This window comes from Triturus cristatus, chromosome 4_2, assembly GCF_964204655.1.
Source record: "Triturus cristatus chromosome 4_2, aTriCri1.1, whole genome shotgun sequence".
NCBI lineage: Eukaryota > Metazoa > Chordata > Amphibia > Caudata > Salamandridae > Triturus > Triturus cristatus.
In genome coordinates, this window is record NC_140586.1 from 195,478,803 (window position 1) to 195,499,289 (window position 20,487).

General features: G+C 47.6%; 2 protein-coding genes across 4 annotated transcripts in view; one reads left to right on the forward strand and one right to left on the reverse strand.

Moving 5' to 3' along the window:
- Window positions 1–836, reverse strand: part of LOC146833370 (suppressor of cytokine signaling 1-like) — a 432,757-nt gene extending 431,921 nt beyond the window's left edge. Inside the window, exon 1 of one of the 3 annotated variants that reach the window (XM_085601152.1) lies at window positions 724–836. The gene's annotated coding sequence lies outside the window, so the exon portion shown is untranslated. The remainder of the gene's footprint in view (window positions 1–723) is intronic. The other 2 variants (XM_085601151.1, XM_085601150.1) reach the window with 2 other exon arrangements.
- The window catches only part of SERHL2 (serine hydrolase like 2), a 155,863-nt gene continuing 135,705 nt past the window's right edge, over window positions 330–20,487 (forward strand). The window contains exon 1 of the mRNA XM_085601148.1: window positions 330–991. The gene's annotated coding sequence lies outside the window, so the exon portion shown is untranslated. The remainder of the gene's footprint in view (window positions 992–20,487) is intronic.

Here is a 20,487-nt window from a genome sequence, read left to right on the forward strand (position 1 = left end):
CTTTGGAACATTCCATTGGAATTAACGATCGTCAAGTTGTTAGGGAAACCCGGCGCAAGTTGCCACCCATGCCGCTTGAGAGGAATCACCACATATCAGCAGGAGCCGTGCAGGGAGGTTGTTGGGACCACCTGTCAAACTCAAGGACTATGTTTGTGAGTGACCCTCACCACGTTAGAAACTTTTCCCTCTTACCTGCATTTAGGTTTTAGCGTTTTTGTTGTAAAAGGGGAAGATGTGTTACGTTTCACTTATGTCCAAGGGTGGACACCATTCTCACTTCGCATTCATTTGTCCCTGCGCGGACACCATACCCCAGTGAGGTCATCAGCTGTCCGTTGACAGCTGATCGCCGATCTGACAAGTCGTTATTTGCTCCGCTATCTGTAGGAGCACGTGTTGGCATACTTAATAAAGGAACTTTCTTTACCTTCATTTGTATGGACTACTTAACATCGACCCCTTTTAACTCCAAAGTTAATGGCTCGGCGGCCATGTTAAACTAGAAGTTCATCCACAGGTTTCCAGAGGTATGCGTTTATGACGCATACAAGATAAGATTTGAAAACAAATATTTGGTAGCAGATGCAAATAAAATAAATGCATTTTCAAAATTAAAAGTGATCGGTCCTTTGCCTACGAGGCAACCTTTACATTGAATCCCAGACTCAACTTTGGATCTTAACTGCTTAAATAAATAGATATCAGTAAGCGTATTCCTACCTGCCCCCGGCATTGTCAACTTTGCTTCTGATTGCGTACTTCAGCCCACTCCCCGCCTCATTTTGTTTCAAACTAGTGGGTCACGAAGCTCTCACATCTTACGTCATTGTTCCCCGCCCCGGTCTGACTGAACTTTCCGTGATTTCCTCGAGCCCATTTTCACTTTTTGCAGCACGCTGGTTGTCTGGGTGGTCTCACCCATAGCCTCGCGTGCTGATTGGATGAGAAGTGGGAGTGGTCGTCATCACGTTCCTGAAACCCTTTGCAGGTAAGTCGACCCTTTCTGTGGTCGAGATGTGCTAAATACGGCAATGCCACTTGGCCGGTTTTCTACCGCCACCAATATTTTAATGCCCCGGACGGTACAAAAATAATCAAATTCACCTCTAAATCCGGAATTTTTAGATCTTATCTGTACATACTTCGAAGGGCAAATATAAATTGAAAAACACTTTTAACTGTTCTGGAGCTGTGTTAGCGATCTTTGTCAGATAATTAAAGCAAACAAGGGCAGAAAAGTAAAGTTACAAATAAATACTTTCGAATTTGTTTAAAGTCCAACATAGTAACATGCCCAAGCCTTTGAAGACTCTTAAAAAACACAATAAAGACACCGTATTTTTCTCTTGGAGGGTGGCAACCGTAGGTAAACAACCAGTTCATACAGTGCAATTATTTATTTTAGCAATTTGTCCCGACATTAGAATTGACATCGGTAGGGTGACCAGGTAGCCTCATGTCACATTGTATACCACTCTTCTATATCTGGACAATATTTTTACGTATCGTTGTTACATCTCTGCCAGATTTTGCAGGTGTACTAGTTAGGCTACTCCTGTTTTTTATTAGAATTCTCTGACTTTTGGTGTTGGTGTTATAGTGGGATGAATAAGACTACAAGTCCCTGAATTCGAAGAAAAAAACTGTTGTCATAAAGTGTGTTGGTCAATCAATCAGTCAGTAGATTTCTAGAGTGCTTCTTGTCACCCATGAGGGTATCCAGGCGCTGGTAGGGTCCACATTATTAGCCGAATAGCCAGGTCTTCAGGGACTTTCGGAACTCTGCAAGAGATGGGGAGGTCCGTAAATGAAAGGGTAGTTTGTTCCATGTCTTTGCTGCTAGATAGGAGAAGGAGCGACCTCATCTGCTATGTTGGATGTGGGGGTGAGGGTTAGAGAAAGAGACACAGAGCAGAGGCGTCTGGTGGGTTGATGGAAGTTCAAGCGATGGTTCAAGTAGGCGGGTCCGCAGTTCTGTAGGGTCTTGTATGCATGGGTGAGGAGCTTGAACTTGCATCTATTTTCTGTACAGGGAGCCAGCGGAGTTCCCTGATGTAGGGGATGATGAGGGTTAGTCTAGGAAGATCCAGGATGAGGCTAGCGGCGGCGTTCTGTATGGTCTGTAGTTGGAGGAGGTGAGGCGCTTGAACTGGCATCTTTTCTGTACAGGGAGCCGGTGGCGTTTCCTGATGTAGGGGGTGATGTGGGTTTGTCTAGGGAGATCCAGGACAAGTCTGGGTGCAGCATTCTGTATGGTCTGTAGTTGGAGGAGGTGAGCTACGATCCCTGTGTAGAGAGCATTTCCATATTGCAGTCAGTTGGAGATGAGGGCCTGGGTGATGGTGTATCTTGAACTTTAGGGTAGCCATTGAATATCTTATGAAGGATGGTGAGGATGAAGAAGCAGAAGCAGATGGAGCTGACCTGAGTTGTCATGGATAGCTTGTTGTCCAGAATGATGCCTAGGATCCTAGTGTGGTCAGTGGGGGTAGGAATAAGTCCAAGGTCTTAGGGCCACCAAAATGCATCCCTTGGGGATGCATTTTGTTTCTGAAAACCAGTACCTCTGTCTTGTCCTTGTTCAGCTTCAGACAGTTGTCGTTCATCCAGTTGGCGTCGTCTCTCATGCAGTAGGGAAAGCTGGTCTTGGTGGTGTCTTCGGAGAGGGTGAGTTGTGTGTAGTTGGTGTAGGATATGATGTTGAGTCCGTGGGTTTTGGGGATACTGGCCAGAGGTACCATATAAGTGTTGAAGAGGGTGGGACAGAGCGAGGATCCTTGGAGTACTCCACATATGATATCCTTGGGTTTTGAGGTGAAGGCAGACTTTTTTAATTCTTCCTTTGAGGAAAGAGGCGATCCACCCGAGAGCGACTCTTTGGATGCCTATGTTGTGCAGCTTTGTGATGAGTGTGGTTGGAGACCGTATTGAAGGTTGCCAATAGGTCTAGGAGGAATAGGGCTCAGATGTCACTGGTAGCCGCGATGAGGTCTGTCTCAGTGCTGTGGTTGCAGTGGAGTCTGAACTGGGAGGAGTCGTGTAGGAGGTCCCATTACAGGTGTGAGTAGAGTTGTTTGTTGATGGCATTATCTAATACCCTGGCCGGAAATGGAAGCAGGGAGATCGGTCGGTAGTTGTTGAATTTGCTGGGGTCTGCCAGTGGTATATTGTGGATCTCAGATGAGGTCTATATCCATCAATAAATGTCCTTTTTTATTTTTTATTTTAGTAGGGCATTGATTTCTGCGTGTTTCCAGTCCTCAGGGAAGGTGGGTGTGGCGATTGAGGTGTTGAACAAGGTTGTGAGTACGTGACTGATTGTGGCTTCGCCTAGGTTGAAGATGTGGTGAAGGCATGGTTCAGTTGGCGCACCTGAGTGGACCAAGTTCACGATGGACGCGGTGTCCTGTGGGGCAAGCTGGCTACATTCGGTTAGGGGGAATGTCTGTGGTGGTAGCGGGGTTGTTGTGTTGCTTGAAGAAATCGGTGGGCTTGGACTTGGGTTTGAAGTTTCAGTAGCTGTTGGCGATCTTGTCGTGGAAGAAGTTTGCAAGGTTGTTGCAAAGTTTCAGTGAGGGGGTAATGTTTGTTGCAGGTGAGGGGTTGGAGAAGTCTTTGACAATGTTGAAGAGTTCTTTGCTGCTATTGAAGCTTGATTCGCTGCATGAGGCTAAGCCCTTTTTATTTCATTCACTCAACTGTCTGTGGTAGAGACTGAGGGCTGTCTTTAAATAAGTTTAGTCGGTCGTATCCTTACTGTGCACTATCTCCTTTCTAGTTATTTACGCTGTTGTTTAGCGGTTCTGAGGTCTTCAGTGTACCAGCTAGCCTGGTATTGGACCCTCCGTGGATGTTGTTGCCGATGAGAGTGAAGCTGTTGGTTCAGTCGGAAATCCAATTGTTAAAGTGTGTGACGGTCTGGTCCAGGTTGTTGGAGGAGATGTGGTGGGTGTTTAAGGGCATTGATCCATGTGTCCTTTGAGACTTTGCTCCAGCTACGGTGGGGTGCATTGGATGGACTGGGGGCAGAGGTCCGTGAACTGGTGATGTTGAAGTGGACAATGGAATGGTTGGTCCAAGGTGAGGTCCGTGGTGTGGCTGGTCCTGATCAGCCACCGAAGGTGAAGATGGGGTTTAGCATGTGTCCGGCAGTGTGCATGAGGTCATTGACGAGCTGGGTGAGTCCGATATTGTTCATGCTGTAAGGTTGGTTGTGCGGATTTCATTGTGGTAGTTGATCTAGAATTTGAGGTTGCCAATAAAAATGTTTTAAAAAAAAATAGAATTTGAGGTTGCCGAAGAGAATGTAGTTGTTGAAGGAGTCTATGGCTAGAGGGGCAATGAATTTGCAGAAGGATGGACGTGGTCCTGGAGGATGGTAGGCGAGGGTCAAATTGGCTCAATTAAAAGAACCAAGACTACAAATCCCAGAATACCCTGACATGTAAAATCAAAGACCAGCCTAGGAAAACTGGTGTCCCAGTGACATGGAGCTAGCTAGTCACCCTAGTCATTTGGTGGCCTATGTTCCTGTTCAGGGCAGTTGTTTTGCTTCTGAAAGACTCCAGATTACAACTCCCAAAATACATTTAGTTCTTAAAAGGAAAGCAGAGCATTTGGGAAGTTTGTACCTGATAACACAGACACGTGTAGTGACTTTCTGTTTTACAGGTGTTTTCAGTGATCAAATGAGAGTAATGAAGATTACAAACAAGTAACAGGGGCATGCATACCAGCCAGCATTAGAAATTTTGGATGGAGTTTTGATATGACACAATTTAGAGGTTGCTTCTTGTCACGTCAACTTCATTTGACACCTTTGAATTCTGAGCAAGAAGATAGTTACATCTCTGACAAACCTCTGTCACTTCTACCCTGATTCCCGTTATTCTTTGCCCAATTTGTCCAGGTTTGTAAAATTATAAATCAGTATTGGCAGCTACACCTTGACGCTTGCAAGATCTTTCGTAAACTGAAAAAAATTAAAATAAACAAGGGCTTCAAGCTAGCCCATTGGTTGGTTTCATCATCACTCGCACTTCTTTTCTTTACATTGGTCAGCGCCAGCTGGTTTCAGTTTTGCAGTCTAACCAGAGACAGCTTTAGGAGGATTTTGGTTTCAGCTCCTTTAGATTCTACACACATACTAAAGCACTGCAGGGAATCAGCTGCATGCGCTTTACAACTCCCTTTCACTTGCCTTTAAGGTCATGTGTTTATCATGTGCCTTTTATATTTCTCATATGGCCAAACAACTGCAAATGAAAATCCACTTTAGGGAAAGGACGTCATCCCTAAAGTAAATCTGTTCCCTGGAAAGAACATTACAAAAAATAGAAAACTTCCATGCTCCTGTTCCACCTCCTTTTGAAGGAGCTGGGCTTGTAACTGAACCTCTCTGCCAGGCCCAAAGGCCTTTCTCATATCCCCATCTTTTGCGTTCCATGAAGATGTCCAAGGAATGAAGGGGTACGTTTTGGGATTTCAGCACAGTTTCCTGTGTCCCAAGAATTGTAAAAGTAGAGTTCAGAGAAGTAGCTTTATGTGAGATTTGATCAGCTGCGTTCAGACATGTAGGCTAGTGGGACATGAGGCAGGCGAGTGCTCCGGCAAACACATCCAGCCTTCCTGAGCACCTCTTTGGATAGCTACAGCAGCTGAGACATCTGCTTTCTCCTCTCTGCTGCTAACAATATGTAATACGGACTACCAGTGGGGAGAGCTGGAAGGGCGGTGTCCAGTAGTCCTTTTATGTTTGGCAGTCGGGGCACACCTCTAAATGTCTGAATTCCGGGGAGGGGTGCTAGAGAACCTGCAAAAAAGAAGTCAGCTCTGAGGGCTGGCACACAACTACTCCAAAACGATCCTGCAGGACATGCTGCTATCCTAGCTGAACTGATCTGCGGTCCAGAGCCAGAGGGGCAGCTTCTGCCGCAAAGGCTACCCCTGAGGGGTCATGGTAGCCTTTGATCTGGAGGAAGTGAGTCTGCTCAGCGGCCTGTTCGCTCTTTGGCCGGTGGCCGTTGCGAGGACACAGTGATGTAGGAGCCTACAGCAGCGGGTTCATTGGATCCTGCCATCATTAGCTGTGTGCCTGGGAGGCCGCATCTCCTCGATGTAAGTGATGAGTAGTGCCCACACGGTGCTTTGACCAACAGCTTGCCACATGGGCCTTTGGAGAATCCAGCCTTTATCTGGATAGCTCCCCCTTAATGAGGGAACTGGCGTCACCTTCGACTATTTACACATTGGGCCAGTCCTTTATACTAAGCTCCTGTGAATGGTGGCCCACCTGCTCAGTTGTTGAATGTGTTCTTGTCCCCTGCTGCTTATTGAACCCCTGGCTGCTGTGTTTGATCTGGCTTTTGCTGCACCTATCCACGCCTTTTGGCATGTGTCTGGGTGATAACTGCCTGGAGCCTACCTCTGCCTACGGTCGCCCGGCTTCTTGTAGGCCCCATATGCCTTGGTGTTGATCCTGCATTTCACTGTACCCCATGCCATGGGCAAAATGGACAAGTGAGCTGGGCTCACTTTTGATTTCCAGAGAGGTCCTAAACTGTTATTGGAGGCGGAGCAGGCTACTGGTGGAGAGAGGGCAGCGGAATGCAGCTCTATCACCTCAGCTGAGGTTGCTGCCCTCCTGAAAGAGGCGAAAACTAGCCATTCAACCATTGACTCAAAAATTGACTCCCTCAACCGCGCGCATGGATGACATGAAGGGCCCCTTAGACGGACATCAAATGCCTATAGATAACGCTGAGCAAATAATCTTGGGGGTCGTGGATGACGTGGACCAACACAATTCCCTGCTCAAAGAAATGGCAAAGGAGAAGGATAAAATAAAATTTTAAAAAATGAAGATTTGGAGACACACTCTTGTAGAAGCAACCTGCGTATCTTGGGCAGCCAAGTCTACAGTGAAGAGAGAACCGAGGACTATGTTAAAAAATTAGTGCGTGACCTCATTGGCTCAAACTCTCTCTCCAACACGTTTGTAGTGGAAAGGGCACACCGGAGTTGGCCCCTCATCTGATTGCCGAGGCGCCCCATGGCCTATCATCCCCAAGCTGCTCAATTATAGGGATCGGGACACCACCTTACGCCTGGCTAGGGAGAGGCGCACTCTTACCTAAGAGGGGATGACTCTGTCCTTTTTTCCTGACTTTACCCAAAGTGTGCAAGACAGAAATTTGCTCCAGTCAAGAAGAAACTGCAGGAACTTGACATCTCTTATGCTTTGCTATATCCAGCTCGTCTCCGCTTCTCATTGCAGCGCAAAACTCAGATTTTCACTGAACCCGTAAAAGCCTCTTCTATGCTCAGCTGGCATCACAAGGCTTCACGCAGCCCTTCTTCAGTTGTTTCCAGCCAACGTGACCTGCACCAAAGTGTTGTCAAATAAGTCTGACAGTCTGACTGTCGGGGGGGCAGTACGCTCACCTATACATAACGAGATTTTAGGGGTCCAACCCCTGTGGACAGTGGAAGCCCATTGACAGCTCTCTGTTGGAATTAATTGCTCATGCATTAACATTGATTTCCTCTGGCTCTTAGAGGACTGCAACTTGCTATATGGTACTAGGTTCTCTGGCCCTTCCAGAATAAATGCCAATGACTCTCATTGTTATAAGTGGTCTGGTCCGTTCTTGTACCTGTTATTGTTGGTTGAGAGGGGTATGTTTATGTATATCACAGGATGATTAGGGCCCGATGTGGGTGGGGGAGGTGGGGGGGAGTTCTTTATTGGATTCCATCATGCTCACTTCTATGCACCCTACAGAGTCTAATCTACTTATGTTTGCTTGCTTGCCCTATGATGCCGCTGCGGGCGATGTTTCTGCCCCACAAAAGTCCTGGTTTGCCCGGTTCCCGTGAATGGCCCTAAACTGTCACCTGAAATATTAGGATACTTGGTAACCCACATAAGTGCTGCTACATTTTAGCTCATCTAACTCATCATATTGTTACTGTCGCCTTTTTTCAAGAAACATAGTTGGCCCCTAGTTTGACTCCACCTCTAGCTAAGGCCTGGGATGCCACAGATACTTTTCTTCTTACTTGACCTATTCAAGCGGGGTGGCATAATGATTAACAGGTCAATTCATTTCCGCCATCTCTAAACGTTTTCTGACCAGGAGAGGCTTGATCTACTAGTTCAAGGGATGGTTGGCTCTGTACATTTTACTTTGGTGAACTCCTATGACCCCAACACTGAATGTATAGATTTTTTCACGTGCATAGACTTGCACATTCATGGATTAAAACACTCCATACTTTGAAGAGAAAACCATAATGCAGTACTAGACCCATTGATAGATTGTACTGGAGGATTTGCTCGTACCCACAACAAAGAAGATGGTGCCTTGGCTGACCCGCTCCATGCTAATGATATGGTAGATATATGGAGGGCATTGCACCCTCAGAGCCATGCCTCATTTCACTCTTCAGTATATGACTCCTCATCCAGGTTAGATGCATGGTTTGTTACGAAGAGCAAAAAGAACAGATGAAGGACGAAAGCTGAACAATGCAAACATTCACCCAAAGTCACAGATCTAGGTTTAATCCATCGTTTTTGTGCTCTGTACGCCACCTCAGTTTGGACCCAGACAAATGCAAATCAGTCCTGACACCGCTCCTCATGGGAACAGTCCAGCCCAAACTACCAGGCCATGTCCTCCCTGGACTGGAAACATCCGTCTTGGGACCAGTTTTGTGGTACCACCCCTCATCAGCCAAGCTAGCTTCAATCCAGTGGCACAGTCAATCAAGAAATTTGTAAAGCGCACTTCTCACCCGTGAGGGTCTCAAGGCGCTGGGGGGGGGAGGTGCTGCTACTGCTCGAATAGCCAGGTCTTGAGTAGCCTACTGAAGGTTAGTAGGTCCTGGATCTGCTGTAGGAGGATGCGGAGGGTGTTCCAGGTCTTGGCAGCGAGGTGGGAGAACGATCTGCCGCCGGTGGTCGCTCTTCGGATGCGGGGGACGGTGGTGAGGGCAAGGTCGGTGGAGCAGAGCTGGCGGCTCGGGGTGTAGAAGGTGAGTCGTCTGTTGAGGTATGCTGGTCCGGTGTTGTGGAGTGCCTTGTGTGCGTGGGTGAGGAGCTTGAAGGTGATCGTCTTGTTGACGGGAAGCCAGTGCAGGTCTCTCAGGTGGGGTGTGATGTGGCTGTGGCGAGGGATGTCGAGGATCAGGCGTGCAGAGGCGTTCTGTATGTGTTGTGGACGTTTCAGGAGTTTGGCCGAGATTCTTGCGTAGAAGGCTTCAGCCTGCTGCTGACGAGAGCCTGGGTGACCTTTCTTCTTGTTTCGGTGGGGATCCACCTGTAGATCTTGCGGAGCATGCGGAGGGTGTTGAAGCAGGAGGATGAGACGGTGTTGACTTGCTTGGCCATGGAGAGTGAGTTGAGGATAAACCCCAGGTTGCATGCGTGGTCGGTGGGTGTTGGTGCTGCTCCCAGTGCGGTCGGCCATCAGGAGTCGTCCCAGGCTGAGGGGGTGGGGCCGAGGATGAGGACCTCCGTTTTGTCAGAGTTCAGCTTCAGACGGCTGTTCTTCATCCACTCGGCGGCGGCTTTCATTCCTTCTTGGAGGTTGGTTTTGGCAGTGAGGGGGTCCTTGGTGAGGGAGAGGATCAGCTGGGTGTCGTCGGCGTAAGAGATGATGTTGAGGTCGTGCAGTCGGGCGACGTGGGCGAGCGGTGCCATGTAGATGTTAAACAATGTTGGGCTGAGAGATGATCCTTGGGGTACGCCGCAGATGATCTCGGAGGCTTTGGAACGGAAAGGGGGGAGGCGGACTCTCTGGGTTCTGCCGGAGAGGAAGGAGGTGGTCCATTCCAGAGCCTTGTCTCGGATCCCTGCATTGTGGAAGTGTGTGCGTAGGGTGTGGTGGCAGACAGTGTCGAAGGCGGCTGATAGGTCCTGGAGGATGAGGGCCGCGGTTTCGCCGTTGTCCAGCAGGGCCCTGATGTCATCGGTGGCGGCGATGAGGACAGTTTCGGTGCTGTGGTTGCTGCAGAACCCGGACAGGGACGGGTCCAGGATGTTGTTCTCCTCGAGGTAGCGGGACAGCTGTCTGTTGACGGTTTTCTCAATGACCTTCGCCAGGAACGGGAGCAGTGAGATGGGCCGGAAGTTCTTGAGGTCCCTCGGATCCACCTTGGGTTTCTTGAGTAAGGCGTTGATCTCGGCGTGCTTCCAGCTCTCCGGGAAGGTCACGGTCTCGAAGGAGATGTTGATGGCCTTGCGGAGATGGGGTGCGATGGTGGCGCTAGCTTTGTTGAAGATGTGGTGCGGGCATGGGTCTGACGGAGAACCGGAGTGGATGGTGTTCATGACTTTGATGGTGTCGTCGTCGTTTATGTTGGTCCAGGTGAGCAGGGGTTGATGTGGGTGGTGGCCGTGGGGTCTGAGGTGTCAGTGGCCGTCGGGGCGGTCAGGTTGTTGAAACTGTCGTGGATGTTTGCGATCTTGCGATGGAAGAAGGTGGCAAGAGAGTCGCACAGGTCTTGCAATGGTGGGATGTCGTTGGTGTTGGAGCTAGGGTTGGAGAGTTCCCTCACGATGTTGAAGAGCTCTTTGCTGTTGTGTGCGTTGTCAAGGCGGTCCTTGAAGGAGGCCCTTTTGGCGGATCTGATGAGGCGATGGTGTCTGTGGATGGCGTTCTTGTGGGCTGCGTAGCTGTCCGGTGTCTGTTCGCGGTACCATTTCTTCTCTAGTTTTCGGCAGGTTTACTTGGAGGCCTGGAAGTCCGTGGTGAACCAGCTGGCTTTCTTGTTAGTGTGTCTGTTGAAGGGTTTCTTGATCGGGGCGAGAGTGTTGGCGCAGTCGCCAATCCAACGTCTGAGGTTGTGGGCGGCCGTGTCGGTGGGGTCAGCGGGTGGGCTTTGGGTGAGGGTGGTGTTTAGCTGGTCTTCGGTGATTTAGCTCCAGCTGCGGCGGGGGATCTGTTGAGTGCGGTGGTGCGTGGTGGGTTTCCGGAAGGTGAAGTGGATACAGCGATGCTCGTCCAGTGGAGTTCGGTGGTGTGGCTGAAGGTGATGTGGGAACTTGCGGAGAAGATGGGGTCAAGCGTGTGGCCGGCGGAGTGGGAGGGTGTTGTGATGAGCTGTCTGAGACCGAGGTTGTCAATCAGGGTGGTGGAGTTGGTGTTGTTGTTCTTGAGGTGGAAGTTCAGGTCTCTGAGGAGGATGTAATCTGTGGAGGCAAGGGCGTGCGTGCTGACGAAGTCGGCGATGGAGTCACTGAACTGAGGCCGAGGTCCGGGGGTTCTGTAGACAAGAGTTCCTCTGAGGGTGGTGTTGGGATCAGTGTGGATCTGGAAGTGCAGGTGTTCATCGGTGTTGAGGGTGTTGCGGGGCTGGTCATGACCCTGAGGGTGTTCTTGTAGATGATGGCGATTCCACCTCCTACTCTGTTGGTGCGGTCCCTGCGGGTGATCTTGTAGCCGTCCGGGATGGCTATGGCGATGTCGGGTGCTGAGAAGGCGTTCATCCAGGTCTCTGTCAGGAAGGCGACGTCCAGGGAGGATGTGTCGAGCAGGTCCCAGAGTTTGACGGCATGTTTGCGTGCGGAGCGGGTGTTCAGTAGTTTGCATCTGAGGTGGTTGCGTCCTGTCGCAGTGGGCGGTTTGGCTGCTCGGAGGCTGGTGAAGCTGCAGCTCCGGCAGGAGAAGGGTCCTTTGGTGTGCTTCAGGGCGGCCAGGAAGCAGGTGTATGGTCGTCCGGTGTTTAGTGCGTGGAGGGTAGGGCGGCGTTCGGTGTGGCGTTCGCGGGGACCACGTGGTCTGGCGCTGGGCGCGGTCCAGGCACGGACGGGTGCAGAAGGGCTTGCCATAGGCGCGCCCGCCATATAACAGAAGGTGGGAGGGTGGAGCAGCTGGGAGGCGGGAGCGGGGCGGCGAATGGACGAGCAGGGGGTCGGGCCGCAGCGGCGGGAAAAGCGAGAGGGTAGAGCAGGCAGAGGATACAGAAGGCAAAAAGGGCACAATAACAGTACAACTGTATACAAAGGAATAAAAGGCGAAATACAACTAATAACAATACAAGAGCAGAAGCACAATCACAACAGGGAAAAAGTGGCAGAGGGAGCGCAAGAGCTTACGGCCTACCACTGGCCACCAGGGATGAGGCGCAGGTGGTAGCCTGCGGGTGGAGGAGGGCCTCGAACTTTTAGCAAGCGGCAGCAGCGGACTCAGGGACATGGACACACAGGTGGTGCTGTGCGGCGTGGGGAGTGACCTGCCTGAAAACAGGGTAAAGGGTCGCTCTCCTCACAGTGCAGCGGCCACCATATAAGGGGAGGTGGGAGGGAGGAGCAGCTGGGAGGCAGGAGCGGGGTGGCGAATGAGCAAGCAGGGGGCGGGGATGCAGCGGCGGGAAAAGCGAGAGGGTAGAGCGGGCGGAGGATACAGAAGGCAAAAATGGCACATTAACAGTACAACAGTATACAGTGAGCACGGGTCCCACGTCTGGACATACCCTTCCCAATTAGGGCGACTAAAGCAAAAAGAACGGATGGACGGAATGTGGAACAATGCAAACCTCCACATGCTTTAGAAAACCCCTTGTAAATGAGTGCATTCCACCCTTGTCGCAGAATTGCACTCCTTACAATCAGTCTTCGGCATACCTGCAAGCAAAGCCACAAACTCCAGCACCTCCTTTCTAAAACAATGATACCTTCCAGGTATATGTAGATGTAATAACTTTTTATAAAGTTCATAAAAGTCATTTTGATTTACAAAAGCACACTGTTCGCAAATGGAGTTTGTTATATTTGTTGCTCTTGCATGATCACAGATCTCGTATCCGTAACTGATTAATATTCATAGGCCCTAACTGTACTCCACTACGAATAAAAGTTCTTAAAATCTTGAATTCATTTAGAAATCTAAATTGATGTACAGTTGTGAGGCTTTTTTTTATGGTCCTTGTGAAGTCCTACTCTACTGGACTTGACCCTTAATGGGTAAGGTTGTTGACCACTTGTGCCGCACAGCAGTCTGAATTGGATTTCCAAGAGAGAAGCTCATGCACGTAACTCTCTCAGGGTAATGACAGCAAACAGGAAAGGCTTCCTCCCTGGTAATGAGGGGTTTATAAACTAAGAAGCAGTATGAAACGTTAGATAATAGAGCACCTGAAGAGTTCAGTTAGTGCTTTACTCTGTAAAATGGAAAGTACTGTAACAAAATATAAGTAAACTAGTGTACGTACAAATGTGATAACATTAAAAACCAGAACATTATACATATTCGTCGCACAATATTCAACCTCAAACAACTTTATAGCACCCTCATGCTGGGTTCTAGAAGTGTGGTTTACACATAGTCTTCTAAGATGCCTCTTACATGCCGCCTCTTTGCTCCATTGTTACCTTAACTGAGATTCTGAAGTTTAGTTCAGTAGCGTTCAGCGCTAGGATCTCTTAACTAAATATATACTTTATATGACTGAAAACAGTCAAGGATGCTGGTAGCCAGGTTTCCCTTTGACCTAGCCTCTGTGGTGCCCAACAATGCTCCTCCATAAAAGGAGGCACTAAAAAAAAACGTTATAATTGGTCGGCTTCATAGTAGCTATGGAGCCACCCAAACAGCATGGTTCTCACCATACAGGGTCCATTTTCTAATTCACCTGATGGCTGACCATTGATGATTACTAGGACAACAGGTCTGTGGAGCCCCAGGGCCTGGTTAAGGGCTTTTTATATTTGGACATATGTCTGTATCTTGATTTCTTTTGGTCCAAGGGATTGGGCACTGTTAGACCCGGCAGCCTAAGGGCGGTCTTACCCCAAACCTTTTGCCTTCTGCTCTCCTGTTTTGCTGAATTCTTTTTGTTGGCCTTTGGACTCTGTGCACTTTACCACTGCTAAACAGTGCTAATATGCTTGAGCTCACTTCCTCAAAAATTGTAAAATTTGCTTACATCTGATTGGCACATTTAATTTACTTATAAGGCTCTAGTAAAGTTGTATGCCATATACCCATGGCTGGTAAATTAACTGCTACTTGTGGGCCAGCAGCACTTATTGAACAAACCACTTAAGTAGCTCCTTAAAACATGTCTCAGGTCTACCGTTGCAGCCTCTTTGCAGTTTCAAAGTGCCAATTCGACGTGGCAAAATAAACCGCTTGCCAGGCCTATAACGACCTTTTTATTACATATATACGTCACCCCTAAGGCAGGCCCTATGCAATCCATTGAAAAGGGTGCAGTGTATTTAAACAGTTGGACATGTCCATCATCAGTTTCAGCATACCCATTCCACACCACCACATACCTACCACCACAGAACTTGTCTGCCCCAGCTGAAAGTGATCACAGAAGAGGACTGAGTTTGCACCCTCTCCACTCAATGGCCCGAGCACACAAGCAACTTGCTGAAACCCATCAAGAACCTCATCGACTGGATCACTGCTTGCACCCACACCCTGGCTCCCCTCAAGCACAACCCAACAGCAAAAGCATGACCACAGGCCAGCTAGTACTCAGAAAAAGTCAGTAAGACAAAACGCCATTGCAAGCAACTGTAGCGCAAATGGAGAACAAGTAAGACACCAGGGGTAAAGACATCTTGAAATCTGCCCTACAACACTACCACTAGCAGATTTGGAACATCAAACCCTCATCTCTTGCAGACCGCATCAGCACCTGTACAAACAGAAGCAGCGAGGAAATCTTCCCCATCATCAAAGATTTCAATGCGCCCTCGGCCACCAGCAACATCAAGTCCTCTCAAGACCTTTGCAACAAGCCCTTGGAATTATTGTGTAACAAAATTACCTTCATGTACTTCAACTTCAACCCTCAATGAACCCCATCACTACTCTACTTTGCATCATGGGCCAAGAATGAGCCCTGGCCTCATGATCTTCCATCACCATAGTCAAAACCATCACTACCTTGAAGATCATCCACTCGGGAGACCAATCCGATCCTTGGCCACACCACGACCTTCACCAAGGACTCTTACCGACCAATGAAGCACCTACACCCATCCTGAACGCCTCCATCATCTCAGCCATATTCCTGGACACCTGGAAATGTGCCATGGTCATGTTCCAGTTCAAGGAAATATCTGCTGACTCTGCCAAGCTTTCCAACTACAGGCCCATCTCCCTCCTACAATACATTGCCAAGGTTTTAGAGAAAGTAATAAACTCATTCCTCACTTACCACCTCACCAATCAGCAGCTCCTTGAAAACACGCTTTATGAATTCAGGCCCAACAATAGTACAGAAACAGCACTCATTGCCACCACAGACATCTGCATTATCTTTTACAAAAGAGAGATGGTAGCCCTCATTCTCCTCTCTCTGCAGCATTTGGCATAGTCTCACACCCCATCCTCATCAGGGCCCTGCACGAGATTGGCGTCCAAGAACCCACTCTCCACTGGCTCTGCTGCTTAAGGGATAGAACACAAGCTGTTGGCCTAGCACCTTAGTTTCTTCCTGTTTTCTTTCTCTTCGGCTTATCCGAAAAATTTCTCGTTTTTTTTCTTTTGAAGCTCTTAAGATCATCATCTCGGCTCTGATTACCTCCCGTCTTGATTACGGGAACAGCCTGTATGTGGGCATACCAGCCTATGAAACGCGCCGCCTACAAGCAATTCAGAATCAGGCTGCTCGCCTTATTCTTCATTTTCCTCGCACTCACCACATTTCCCCTGTACTTAAGTCCCTCCACTGGCTCCCTGTTCATCAGCGATCCCTTTTTAAGCTGGGTTGCTTGGTTTACCTGGCTCTGGCTCGGTCCGCTCCGGTCTTTATCTGCTCTCTCATTTCTTCCTATAGTCCTGCCCGCCCTCTTCGTTCTTCCTCCTTGGTCCTCCTCAATGTTCCCCGATTTCGCAAGTCCAGAACGGGAGGCACCCGTTTCTCTGTTCTGGCCCCCGCTTCTGGAACAGTCTTCCTATGTCTTTGCGTGCTATCCCCATCTACTCTCATTTCCGCAAAGCCCTGAAAACCCTCTTGTTTTCTCAGGCTTACTCCTGTTAATCTCTCTGGGTTATTTCTGTGATTGTTGGCCGGAGCTCTCAGCGCCAGGAAACCACGTGGCCACAGTGCGCTTTATTAAATATTTTTTTCATTCATTCATTAGTTATCGGAAGCCCACAAACTCATTTGTGGAGTGCCTCCAGATCCCCAAACAAGTTCACCTGCTGCATGACTGAAGTCGTTATCTGGATGAAAGCTATCTATCTAATGCTCAACACTGACAAGACCGAAGTACTGATCTTTGAACACCTTGCCATGGAACTCCAACTGGTGGCCGTCCGAACTTGGACCTGCACCCAACACCCATGCCAGAAACCTTTAAATCATCATTGACGGCAAACTAGACATGAGTGCACAAGTCTACGCTGTCACTGCATCCTGCTTTTATAACCTGAAGATGCTGAGGAAGATCTTCAAATGGCTCAAAAGCAACACCAGAAAAACTGTCAGTCACGCCCTAGTCACCAGCAAGTTAGACTTCGAGAGCACCCTATATGCTTGGATGGCGAAGCTGCTCACTAGAAGACTACAAATCATCCATAACTCGGCAGCCAGACTCAGCCTCAACCTCACACACAGATCTCACATCATACCACTCCTCAGGGAGATCCACTGGCTCCCGATTGACAAATGAGCTCATTTGAACACACACACATACATACACACACGCACACCCGAACACATACACACACTCTCTCCTCTCTCCACACAACACAACTTAGGCTCCACCTACCTTAACTGTTGAATCGCCTTCATCCAACCATCCAGACACCTCTGCTCCACACGATTCTTTGGGTGGGCCTTCATCAGACCCTCCTCTTCTCTTCTTGAATTCCACAAGAAGCTGAGGTCCTGGCTCTTCACTCAGCATACCTACACTAGTCAGGGCTAGGCACACACACACACCTCCTTTGTATGGGGATACCCTTGCATGTGATGGTGCAGTTTACAAGTACACACCATAAAAAGATCAATAAAAATAAGGTATAGTAAAAGATGTGAAAGCAAAATAGGTTGTTGCGTGATTCACCTTGCAATTAAACCAGAAAAGATGGGGGAAAAACATGTTTAGAAAATGAGCAAAGCAGCAACGCCCTCTGATGTTGCTATTGAGATTAAAATTCTGAAAAAAAACTCATGAGAAAGGTCTAAGGTCTGCTAAGGAAACTTTTATTTTATTTTTCCCAAGTGGGGTATTCCCAATTCCCTGCTTAGAGCAACCCAGGTACTACGTTGGAAAACCTGGGTCCCAGTCAAGATTGTGTATGAAACCAGGGTAACAGAAAATATACCAAAGAACAGCTATCTGAAGCATGGCTGCATGTTGACACTCCTGCCTTTTAAACAATACACTATAGATGTGGCTATGTACTTCAGTGAGATAAGATACTTCCACCAAAGGTGGGGGAAAACACTTGACCCTGCTTCAAAACACTGATTCCGTCATCATGAACACTATTGTAATTGGCTTTAACAGGGCATTACATGTAATCATTATCTATAATAACTTTAATGATCTGAAAGTTAATGTAGCAAAAGCAAAATGTATATGGAAATAAGGAACCCATATATTTGAAGGCTAGGGATCGAAAAACTTTATTGTGTACATACGTATATAACTTTCTTGTGGCATGGTTGGAAAGTAGCTCAGGGCCAAGAGCAGAACAACAAGCATGAAAAACTAAATCTGTTCATAGGTAATATATACTTGCAAAAGTATGCTTTAACCTACATAACCCCTCAATGTTATCAGTCCTTAAAGTGATCAAAGCTAAATTAGAATGCCTGCTTTTATATGTAGCTCTTACCTTTGGAATAGACTGTGTGATGCTCCAGAGAACCCTACACCAAGTCTCACTAAAGATGACTGCCCTTCTCCCATTTATTTTGTTGACAGAGAAAAAGGACATAAATTATCTAGTTATCACCCCAAAACTAATTTTACTACTTTGAGCTCTCTAAATCAATTTTTAGAGATTCTCCCCTCCCCCACCTCTCCTTTTACTCATCCCAAACCTCATCTTACTACCATGATCTCACAATAAACACTTTTTTATAGACTGTTCCCTCTTCTATCCCCCTTTATCCTTTTCAATCCAACTAACAGACTCACATGTGCATCGCTCAAATGAATTCACATTTCCCTATACTAATCCAGCACTAATCATTTTGGGTTCCGGAGTGGCAGGCTACTCGACGAAAAGCGATTTGACGCCTCGTATGGGGTAGTAAGTGCTATATAAATACAATTACAATATCAACCTCCAGATCTATTTCAAACCTGATTACAACTTCTGACCTGCATTTTGCATGCATATCTTGGGAGAACTTAATAACTCCCTGAGCTGTTTTATAAGGATTTCATCCTGTTACCTGCAGGTCTGCAACAGAGAGCAGATGTGCATGCACATATGCACAAATCCTCCTGCTCGTCCCTTCCGACTCCCAAACAAAGCACATATATTCTCTGAGCTATCAATAGGATTGAACCTGCTGCCTGCAGTCTCAGCGACAAGTGTAATAAACTGCTAAACCCCTGAGCAGTTTTTTCTTAAATTGGAACCTGTGACGTGCAGGTTACACATAAAACCTGCAGAAGGCACATTAACACTATTGACTATGTCAAAAGTGACTACTTCAAGGTGTTTGATGTAGAGCAGATCCTTTTCCTGGAAGCACTGCAGTGCTATACAGAGAATATTTTTGCTGTGGCCGAATGATTTAGAGCACAAGTTTCAGTACATACAGCAGATTGGTGTGTGGAATATAGCTGAGACCAGATCACGGAAACCAGGATGTGAATGGTAGGCAGTGAAAGCATGTAACTTGGGCTGTACTTTACAGTATACTGTGCAGATCTGTCTTCCATTTTAACATTTCCCATATTTCCAGTTGAAGGCCCTGGAAGATGAAGCGATCTGCCCTTAACAGTACAGTTTTTTTTGTTGCATACAGGCCTAAACCAAGATTAGAACGTGGGTCTTCAAGTTCCAAGGTCAGAAATCCAGTCACCAGACCACGTCTCCTCCCATAGCCTAGAAATTGCATTCTGAATTCTGCAGCTAGCGCTTTATCCCTCAATCTGTATAGAGCTAACTGTTACCCAGAAAGGTGTTCTGGTGCTGAAGCTAATAAACATAGAAAAAAGGTAATTACCTATGATGGGAGGTTAAAAAAAATCATGTTTTAAAGATTTCCTAAACTGAGACTGATTTCTATAGCCTTAGAAGAAAGAGTCAGGGTGTTCCAATGTTTAGCTGCCAGTAGACAAAAAGCATGTTGTTGAGAAATAAATATCCCCTGCATGGTGTTTATCCATGTTCCATGCAATCGAGCACTTGAGGCAGGGGATCTGTTTTTTCGATTTTGGCCACTGCCTCACTCTAATCTAGAGTGTGCACAGAGCACTAGGCCTGACCCTTGACATGAGTGAGGTCTTGGACCTGTTCTTTGACCTGGACGTGCTCACTAAGCATGCATTCATTGAACCAACAGTGGACTACTGTCCCAGTCATGGGTTAAGCTGAGAACGGTGGTGGCAGTATACTGTGTTTTGAGAACCCATGTTGTGGCCAGACTCTATCTGTGTCATCTAAGTGGAGGTCTAGTGGGCCACTCAGTCACATGTGTAAGTTTACTTCTGTGTTCTATCATGACCTTAAATCTAACAACCCAAGTGTATGTAGTGTGTGTTTCTGTATGTGGTACATGAATGGTAGGTATGAGTAACCCAGAGTGATGGAAACCTGTCAGATCCTTTGAAATGCTCCATTCCTGACATGCTGTACAAGATGAGCAGAGGTTGTTTTCCCAGACTGTGGAAACGTATTGCTGACATTTGGGAATCTGGAGGGAGGCCGTTTTGAAATTAGGTTAGCTAGAATCTGCTCATTAGTCTTCCTGAAGCACTGCCATATGGTAGTTGATGGGGTGAAGGGTGGGACTTCAGACTGTGAAAGGTGAAGGAGACACCTTAGGTAATGCTAGGCTTTGTTTTTTCCATGAACACTTGCCGGCAGCCAGATGCAGAAAGCTCACACCTCTTTATGCTTCTATTGAGGGTGCTTCTAACTAGACTATCCTGCTATGAAGAGTATCACTTTAGAAATAAACTGTGTCTGGAGAGCAGCCTGAAGCCGACACTTGAAAAGAGAAAAACCCCAAGCTGGTTCTGAAAATGTAGATAGTGATTTCTCATCTCCTGTCTGCTTTGATTGTATAAAAGTGTAACCCACTGACCACTTGTCATTCCAAGTTCTTTATGACCAAGGAAGGGAGTGCTGGATAGAAGAAAGCTGTGAACCCAGACCTGGTGTCTTTCTCACAGCCAGCTTCCTAGAAGTGAGGGAACATCACTGAGTCTACTCCTTGCTGCAAGAAACAAACACCTGTCCTGAAGTGCCTGGAAGCATGTCTGCTGGGAGAAGGAACAAGCATGCAGCCCTGCATGAGTAATGACTGTCCAGGAGGAACGAG